The sequence below is a fragment of the Sminthopsis crassicaudata genome, chromosome 4 (assembly GCF_048593235.1).
Source record: "Sminthopsis crassicaudata isolate SCR6 chromosome 4, ASM4859323v1, whole genome shotgun sequence".
Lineage (NCBI taxonomy): Eukaryota > Metazoa > Chordata > Mammalia > Dasyuromorphia > Dasyuridae > Sminthopsis > Sminthopsis crassicaudata.
This window is the reverse complement of record NC_133620.1, coordinates 469,600,765-469,608,880: the sequence shown is the minus strand read 5'-3', so window position 1 is coordinate 469,608,880 and position 8,116 is coordinate 469,600,765. Positions and strand designations below refer to the sequence as shown.

General features: G+C 50.5%; 1 protein-coding gene across 1 annotated transcript in view; it reads left to right on the top strand.

Moving 5' to 3' along the window:
- Positions 1-491: 491 nt before the first annotated feature.
- Positions 492-8,116, top strand: part of LOC141540348 (G-protein coupled receptor 35-like) — a 39,510-nt gene continuing 31,885 nt past the window's right edge. Inside the window, exon 1 of the mRNA XM_074264267.1 lies at positions 492-621. The gene's annotated coding sequence lies outside the window, so the exon portion shown is untranslated. The remainder of the gene's footprint in view (positions 622-8,116) is intronic.

Genomic DNA, 8,116 nt, shown 5'->3' with positions numbered 1-8,116 from the left:
GCCCCCAGAACTTGGGGTGGGGAGGGAGAGGGGGGGTGCAGACGTGGAGGGGAGGTCAGAACACTCAGCTCTTCCTTGGCAGGGGTGAATTTTTGGAGAGTAGAAGTGGAAGAACTAAGTGCTATTAGTGGCCACCCAACTGCCGCCTGTCTCCCCAAGGGAGAGCCCTGAGCCAGAGGGGATAGCAGTCCCACCTCCTTGGTTACCTGAGGCTCACAGGGAGCAAGGGATGTGGCCAAGGTCACACAGCCAGCGGGGCTGCAGGGATCCTAAATTTAGCCAGACTCTTTCCCCTTTCCATGAGAAACTCAGGGCTGGGAAGCTCCAGAAGTGATTCTCACACCCTTTGCCAGGGGGGATTTCCCCTCCCTTGGACCACAGTCTGGGTCCTTTCTGTGAAAGGGGAAGGAAGAGCCCTTTGAGGGTGAAAATTTGGGAGAGGCTCCTCCAGAGGACACAGAGGGGGGTCTGGCTCAGTCACCAGGGAGGGCCCCCAAGAAGCTCCGCCCAGCCCTAGGAGCCAGGGCTGAGCCTGGAGGGAGGTGCTCAAAGCTCGGCTGGTCGAGGAGAGGAGCAGAGCAAGGGAGGCATCTTCCTGAGGAACTCGCCCTGCTCCTGGAGGTGAGGATTGTGGGTGTGGGCAGGGACGCGGGCTGGGGTTCTCAGGGGGGAGAGAAAGCGCACTCAGGGTGACCCTGTGGCTGCAGTAACCGTGATCACTCCCCTTTAACCTTGGGGGGAAGGGTCAGCTCCCAAAGGTCCCTTGCTGACCCTTTCCCCCAAAGATTAAAGGGGACCCAGGTTACATGGAGAGTGGCAGTAGTGGCTGGGGTGGAGGGGTCGCAGAGGGGAGAGGCAAATCGCAGCCTATCTTCCATTCTGAGAGAGGGGCTTGGAAGGGAAAGCCCGCTGGGGCTCTTTAAGGAGCTTGCCCATGGAGGCAGCTGGGGCTGACAGGCCCGGGCTCAGGGAGACACGAGTTCAAATCCTGCTGCAGACATTAGCCCAGGCAAGCCACTTAATTTCCTTCCTGTGCAAAGTGGACATAAGAACAGCAAGGCTGGGGTGAGCATCACACAGGGAGGCTGAAAGGCTCCTCCACAGTAGGGATGACTGGGAATTCCATAGCCCCTCGGCCTGGGGGAGTCTGGGAAAGCCAGACGTGAGGGACTGGAATCGCCGAGGAGCTCAGGTCTCTCGCAGCAGTCCGGGGAACACATTCCCAGCTGGGGAGCAGACGTTTTCTCTCTGGTGTCTGGAGTCTGAGAGGCCGGCGTGAATCCCGCCTCACTTTGTTCCTCTGGGAGATGCAGGGGTCCCTCCTGGCCCTGGGCTGTCACAGGGGACTCTGGTGCTCTGAGGAAGGCAGTGGGCGCAGGGCGCTGGAGGGAACACAACCCTGGGGGTCCCGGGACCTGCCTGACATTCTTCAGGATCAGTTTCCTTCTCTATGCAAGAAGGGGGGAAGATCATTCAGTCTCAGTGAGCCCCTTCAAGGTAGACCAATGGCCTTCTGACTCTAGTCTCCATCACAGAGGGAGCAGACGGAGAGGGGCCGTGTCGGGGACTTAATGTCGTTGTCCCACAGAATGAACCCTATTTGTGTGAGAGCCACAGTCCGTCCTGCTTGACACCTAGGACTGAAGCCCTGGGTGCTGCTCAGGGACAGCTGACATTTGACATCAGCTTTGACATTTGGGAGCTCCATAAATGCTTTTTTTTTTTTTTTTTTTTTTTAACACTTAAACCATGTGAACTTGTTTTCCTCCTCTGCACAGTGAAGATAATGCTATTTGTATTCAGTTCTCATTTGTTGCTTTAAAAGCAAGGGGATGTGTGTATGTGTATGTGTGTGTGTGTACTGGGAAAGCCAGTTGTTAAATTCTCAGAGTGAACATGTACTGGAAAAGACAATTGTTAGACTCTTAGTGTAAACATGTATTTTGAAAGCCAGTTGTTAAATTTTTTGTGTGAGCATATATTTGGAAAGCCAGTTGTTAAATTCCCAGTGTGAATATGTACTGGGAAAGCAGTTATTAAATTCTTAGTTTGAACCTGTACTGGGAAAGCCAGTTGTTGAGTTCTTAGTGTGAGCATATACATGGAAAGCCAGTTGTTAAACTCCCAGTGTGAGCATTTATGTTCTAATGATTGTCAAACACCATAAATAGGGCTTGATTTATTATTTTATTAATTGTCCAGACTTAAGAAAGTGATGGAGAAAATTTTAATAATGCAGATTAAATTGGAAAGTGGATTTTGGGTACATTTAGTTGTTTTCTTTTTCCCTAGACAGCCAGTTGTTGAACATTTACCAGCACACCCACTTTAGAAGTCAATCGAGCACTTGGGAAGGGCCTCCTTTGTACTTGGTACTTTTGGAGGTTCTGGGGAGACCGCCGCAGACATGAGACGCTCTGACATATGACAAAAGGTTTCGTCCTCATGGCCGTGTGACCCTGGCAAGTCAATGTACTCCGCTTGCCTTAGTTTCTTCTGTAAGTGAGCTAGAGAAGGAAATGGCAAACCACTTCAGTATTTTTACCCCCAAATGGGGCCATCAAGAGTCAGACACAACTGAAAAAAATTACACAAAAAGCTGTGAATTAAACAGGACAGATATTATTATCCCCATTTTAGAGCAGGGGAAACTGAGTCTCATAAAATACTAATTAGCCTGCCCTGAGCCGCACAGAGGGAGGTTCCAAGATCAGCACTCTTTCTATTTGGATTGAGTAGGATGGATTGGAGAAGAAGCAGCCAGGGAATTATTGTCCAAATCTGAAAGAGTTCAGTCTCTCCTCCGTCTCCTTTTGTGGGCACGGGGTGAGTCCCGGAGGGGCCCCTGCGTGTCACGGGTGTCCTCTGAGCTGAGCCCAGTGCTCTGCAGGAGTGGGAAGGGGATTACTCATCACGCTACAGCAATGGCAGCATGGGGGGAGGATGACTCCAGGACCTGGAATTAGGAGGTCATGCATGTTTATCTCCTTTTAAACATCCTCTTCTTACTAAATAATCTCTGATGGGCTTAGTTCCTGAAATCACTTCAGTCCCTTGCCAATCACCAGCCCTGCCTGCCATGGAGAATGACTTCAGGCTTACAATGGCACTGAGCAAATTGAACCAGCACGGGGGCCGTGGTGGGCAACCTATCTACACCCCATTGCATACCCAGAGTTCCCAGCTCTCTGCTCAGAGGTGACAGGTGTTGTACTTGGCCATCCTCCCCCCTTAAAAATGCCTTTTCCTCCCCACTTCCTCCTGAATGTCTGGTAAAAATCTCTTTTTGGGGGGGCCCCCCAGCCCGCTGGCTCTCGGCCCTGGCCAGGCCCATGTCCCCTTCTCTCCTCTAGGCCCCAGTTTCCAAGGGGATTGGGCTGGCTGACTTCGAAGGAAGTTTTGAATTGCACAGTAATAATTACTACCATATATAATTTTTTTATTATTACTGTATTTTTAACCCTCACCCCATGTGCTTTGAGGGAAATGGGTGAATACAAGATCTCCCCTCTCCCAGAGTCAGTGGGAGGACTGAGTGCTGAGTCTGGCCTCACGGGTCCTAGATTCCAGTTCCCTGCCTTGTTTGCCTCTTAACCTTCACAGGCCTCAGGTTTCATATCTGTATAATGAGGCAGTTGACTAGAGGTCCCTTTCAGCTCCACAGCTATGAGCCAATGACTCCAGAATCCTTTGGTCTTTTAGAAAACTGAAGGTCTCGGGGTGAGGAGGCTGGTGGCAAATGAGGCAGTTAGACATCAGAGCACAGAGCCTCAGGGAACCCGGGTTCAGAGTGGACCTCAGACACTTTCTAGCTATATAATCTTTGCACAGTACTGTCACTTCTGTTTGACTCAATTTCCCCTTCTGTAAAATTGGGAAATAATAGAACCTATCTTCCCAAGCTTGTGAGGATACTCTTTGTAAATGACTTTGCCAACCTGAAATAAAACCTGGCAGATGCTTGCTACTGTTATAAGCCCAGCCTTCCTGGGGAGTCCTGGGAACTGCTCTCCGGAGCTAGGAGAAAGGCTGGGCAGCCAAGAGCTGGTAAAGCAGGGTGGGCCCGAAGCTGGCCAGGGAGGAGGCAAGCACCAAAGAGAGACAGAAAGGGGAAGGGGATGCAAGGGGCAGGAGAGGAGAGGGTGACTCGGGCCTCCGGGGGCCCCGTCAGAGATGGGGCTACAAGGGACGGAATCTGCTCCAAACCCCGACCTCTGCCTGGGTCCTTAAGCTCAGTTCTGCCCTTCAGAAGGTCACTGATCAACTGGAGACCGCTCAGGCAGGGAGACCGGGCCATATAAGGGTTGGTTGAAGGATGCAGGCTGTTTAGTCTGGAGAAGGGCGGGCTTCCTGGGGCCATGCAAACTGGGAAAGAGGCAAAGAACGGTGCTAGAAGCAAGGAGGGCCGGAAGGGGACCTGGAAGGAGCCCAAACTTCCTGACCAGTAGCTCCTAGGGGAATGGACGCCTGGGGAGGGAGGGAGCTCCCCGCCCTTTGAGGTCTTGGAGCAGGGGATGAATGAGCACTACAGTGGGATTATGGGTCAGCCACAGGTGGGCCTTGAGCCCTGTGAGGTCCCTTCCCAAGAAGCTTTTTAGACCATCTAGTCCAATCCCTTCATTTTACAGTGGAGGAAACTGAGGCAGGGAGGCGTCAGAGGCAGGATTTGAAGTCAGTGCTCTCAGGAGCTGTGAGCCTGGCTGGAGATGGGAAGCTGCCCAGCCCTGCCTGCTGGCGTGGGTGACCTGCACGGGGTGACCGGTCCCTCTCTCCAGTCTTTGCCCAGCCCCCTCCACCTCTCCTCAGGCACCGTGAAAGCTTGATTTTGCCTTCTGTCCCATTAGACTACAAGCTTCCTGAGAATAGCCACTGGTCCGCTTATTCTTCTTATTCCTGAAGCTTCATGAATGTTTGCTGACTGACTTGTTGATTATAAGGCTTGAGATCCTTGGAGTTAGGCAGATCTGCCCCTGCTGTTTACTCAGCCCTTCCAGGCCCCCAAGCAACTCTGACAATATGGATTTCAGTGCAGGTCCTGCAGGGACGGACTTTCCTCACTGGGAGTTCCCTATGGCAGCAAGATGGCAGGTTTGGCTCTCAATGAAATGGGCTCAGTCCTGGGGACACAGAAATCAAAGCCCCAAAGTCTTTGGGGAGGAAGCTCCCATTCTCATAGTGGGGGCAGTGGGGGTGAGGGGCTCCACCCGAGGGAGGTGAGAATGGCCACACTGGAGAGGGATGGATAGAGCAGGGGATGTTGGGACTGAGCCTCCAGAAAGTGGCCATGGAAGTGTAGCCAGGCAGGGGCCCAGCTTGGTTGGGAGCATCCTGCTTGGCTGCTGCTGATCTCTGACCCTCTAGTCCCTCCTTTTCTCTGCATTATCCCGGGCCTGGACAGGAGAGAAGGATGTGGGGGAAGGTCCTCAATCTGATCCCGGATCTTCCACTTAAGGAGGAAATCTAGAATCTGAGCATTTGAATCTCGCATTTGAAGAGGACCCCAAGGAATAAATGGCTGTTTGGAGTAGTAGGAAGGGAATTCAGGAGCCCTGGGGTCAAATCCTGCCCCAGCCACTGGCTAATGTCCTTGGGCGCCATCCAGTGACTTGACTTAACTTCCTAGTGTCCAGGTCACTTTCTAAGATTCAATGAAGCTGAAGAAGTGCTTGGAGTGAAGTTCTTTCCTCTGACTTAAAGAAATCAGAAATATTTCCAAAGAAATAAACAAAAAATGAAGCTGAAGGAACTTGATGTGGCGTATCCCTATCTTTGCAAAACACTTGATAAAATATTTCATGCCATTTTTTTCTTGCTGAGGCAATTGGGGTTAAGTGACTTGCCCAGGGTCACACAGCCAGGAAGTGTTTGAGGCCAGATTTGAACTCAGGTCCTCCTGACTTCAGGGCTGGTGCTTTATCCACTGCACTACCTAGTTGCCCCTTTATGTTCTTCTTGTGAAAAAGATGGAGAAAATTGGTCTGGATTCGCCCTGCAGTCACAGAGATTGGATGTCAGCTGGAGTGGTCCAGAATCCAGCTCTGGTCCACGTTCTCTTTGGTACCGATGCCTCGGAAGGAGGAGTGGATGGGTGGTCTGCCCGTGTCTGACACGGAACTGCCACACCGCACACAGAGCCAGGGTCCAAAAAAGTCCCTGGGAGCTGCCTGCCATTGGGCTGCCCCGAAGAAGGTGACATTTAATAGGCTAAATATAAAGGCCTCCACTTCATCTGAAAAAAAATCCGTTTTACCCATACACGTCATAGGAAGTGAATTTAGATAACAGTTTGAGTGTCAACGTAGCAGGTTGAAAAAATCTGGGGTTTTCTAGAGATTCATTTGGGCTCAATATGAGTCAGCGGTGGGATGTGGTGGGTAGAAGCCCTGAATGAGCTGTAGTAAGGGAGGCTGAGCTTCCAGGAATGAGAAAGAGGCAATGCCCTGAGCTTCTGCCCCCACGGGTTCAGTTGGCCTCTGGTTGCAGTCAGTTCTGGCACTAGAGAAAGGAAGGATGGCAAGAAACCAAAAATTAGGCAGAGACGGTGGGCAGGGCAGAGAAGGGCCTCCTCCGTCTGTGCCACAGGAGCACTGGCTTTGAAAGAAGCCCAGAGAGGAGAGAATGAGGGGCAGGGAGGAAAAAGAGCTGTCTTCCAGCACAGAAAAGGTACTAGATATGTTCCACCTGGTCCCAGAGAGCAGAAGAGAACACTGGGGGCAATTGGCAGAACCCAATCCAGGGTTCTAGGACCTGAAGCTTGGAGCTGTCCAGCAGTGGAAGCACTGCCTCTCAATGGAGGTTCTCCAAGCCAAGGCTGGATGCCCCTTGTGATTAGAGGGTTCTGTTCCTTCCAGGTCCGAGATTCTGTGATTCTCTGACTTCTTGCTGATCTTCAGTTTCACATCTTGAATTAGATGCTCAGTAGACATCTTCAACTCAATATGTCCAGACCAGAACTCATTATCCTTCCCACTAAACCATCCCAAGCTCCCGCCTTCCCTAATACTGTGAAAGGCGACGCCATCTTTCCTGTCCCCCAGACTAACCCTAGATGTCATCCTGGATTCCTTACTCACACAGCTCCAGTGTTGTATCAATCTCACCTTGGTCACTTTTCTCTAACATGCCCCCTTCTCCCCTCCGATCACACTTCTACCCTGCTACAACCTCATCACCTCATGGCTGGACTATTGCAACAGCTGCTGGGGGGGGGGGGTCTGCTGCTCAAGTGTCTCCCCCCTCCAGTTCACCCTCCATTCAGACACTAAAGTGATTTTCCTAAAAGGTGGTCAGATCACGTCACTCCCGTGGCTTCCTATGACCTCCAGAACAAATATAAAATACTTTGACATTCAAGGTCTTTCAAAACCCAGGCCTTGAATGTCAAAGTATTTTATACTTTCAAAACCCAACTTCCTCCTACGTGTACAGTCTTTTTATACCATGTTTCCTAACATGATTTCTTCAATCTAGTGGCATTGACTTCCTGGCTGGTCCATGAACAGGACCTTCTACCTCTTGGCTCCAGGAATTCTTTCTGGCTGTTCCACATGCCTAATCTGCTCTCTCTCCTCTGCTCTGGACTTCCTTCCTGCCTTCCTTCAAGTCCCAACTAAAATCCCACATTCTCCAAAAAGCCTTCTGAAGCTCTTCATCCTTCCAATGTTTGTCCTCTGGTAATTAGCCCCTACTTATCCTGTGTGGAATTTGTGGCATGTCAAATATAATCACTCAACCGAAACAGGGTCAGTCATTTTTAAAACACATGAAGCTCCAAAGCAGACCCCTCCTTTGACCCCTCCTTTTTTTAAGTCAGGGGATATACATCTTAAATTATAGCAAAAAAACAAAACAAAACAAAACCAAAAAAAAACCCAAAAAAACAAGCAAACAACAGAAAAGGTGAAAATACCAATCTCCATACCTCTTCCTCTGGATGTGAATGCTACTCTATCCCAAGTCCATTGGAATTGCCCTGAAATCACTTCATTGTTGAAAGGAGCCACATTGATCACAATTGTTCATCGCATAATCCTGTTACTATGCAGAATGTCCTCTTGGTTCTGCTCACTTCACTCAGCACTGGTTCATCTAAGTCTTTCCAGGCCTTTCTGAAATC